We start from the raw sequence: 1,597 nt of genomic DNA on the forward strand, positions 1-1,597 counted from the left end.
TGTGAGGTGGAGGACTTTGTGGACTGGTGTTGGGTTCATGGGTTAATGTTGGACTTGTGGGCTTGGGCAGCATTGGGTTGGGATGTTTTTGTGATGCACACTTTCTTTACATAAAACTCTCATACAATGAGTTGCTGTGGATTTGTTTCTCTAAAGTACCTAGACTAATACAATTGTTATAAATTGAACATAAAGCATAGTGATTAGTCACAAAAACAATATGTCATTCTATATTGTGAAATATTTATTTCTAATGACAAATAAATGAAATTTTGTCTTGAAGCAGGGTGTAGCATGGGTAATAGTCTTCACGCCGGTACTTGTAGGTGGGCGTATCTGCATGTGGATGGACCCGCCTGGAGATGGATAGAGGAGCGGTGTTTCGGGTTCCTAAGACCATCAGAAATATGTGTTTTCCTGTGGTCTTAGGCGACCCCTGTGAAAGGGTCGTTCAACCCCAAGGAGGTCATGATCCCCAGGTTGAGAACTGCTGCCCCGGATGATGGAGCCTGGGAATGAATTTGAAGGTTTTTCTCACTAGCCCCTATGCCCAACTCCTTCTCTGTCTCCACCAACAAGCTCTAAGCGGATCACAATTAAAACTTAAAAACATAAAAGTCTAAGACTCAAGGAAACACTTAGACCAGAGCTCTCAGGGGCCACACAGACCATAGCCTCCCCGATACCTGAGACCAGAACTAGAAGATGCTGCGCCCACTGTGGACTGCTCTGAGTGGGACCAGCGGTGAGAGTCCAGTTAGAAGGGATGTTTTAAAAAGTACTGGTCCACCAGGATGACACTCCTGCCCAGAGCAGCCAAGGCACAGAGAGGACCTTAGGGCGGCCCCCACCACAAGACAGTATGCACCCTCACTGACCCACGGTGCCACAGGGGACAGCACTGGAGACAGTGCGGGAATCGTGCCCAGTCTGTCCCCCACGCATGGGGCGAAACACAGCAGAGCAGCAAGGGGAGCAAAGCCACAAAGTCCCCGAGGAACCCCCAAAACAGATGTCAGGCCTGGAGGGCGGGGCTTGGCACCTCATCAGGCCCAGTTGGAAAACATACATAAGGGTCAGCAGACAGACTGGAACTGTTTATAGGCCTTCTTTTTCTTCTTCTTTTTCATGTCGATAAGATAGGCAAGATAAATAATCCCGAGGAGAAAACAATGGGACTAATGGTTCTGGGGGAACAGGGGAGAGGGGGATTTGGGGGAAAGGGAGCGGGGAGCCAATAAACCCAGGGGGAAGGGAACAATAAGAGATCTAAAATTGATGGCGAGGAGGATGTAGAACCCCTGGTGGGGTTGGAGCAAGGGCAATGTAGCCGAGAGGAAGTAGAGAGAACCGAATGAAGGTCGGACATGATGGTGGGAGAGGAGGAAGGAAGAGGAAATAGAGGAAAGGACTAGGAGGCAAAAGACATTTATAGAGGTCTAAGTACAAGCATGTAAATATATTAATATATAAAGACAGGGATATAGGTCTCTATACATATATTTATAGGTTAAGTATCACGGTAGCAGACGGACACTGGGCCTCAACTCAAGCCCTCCCTCAACTCACAAACACTTTGTTCTAATAGCCTGCATTC

This window comes from Echinops telfairi, unplaced genomic scaffold (genome assembly GCF_000313985.2).
Source record: "Echinops telfairi isolate 266 unplaced genomic scaffold, ASM31398v2 ScPeMD7_7459;HRSCAF=8497, whole genome shotgun sequence".
Classification (NCBI taxonomy): Eukaryota; Metazoa; Chordata; class Mammalia; order Afrosoricida; family Tenrecidae; genus Echinops; species Echinops telfairi.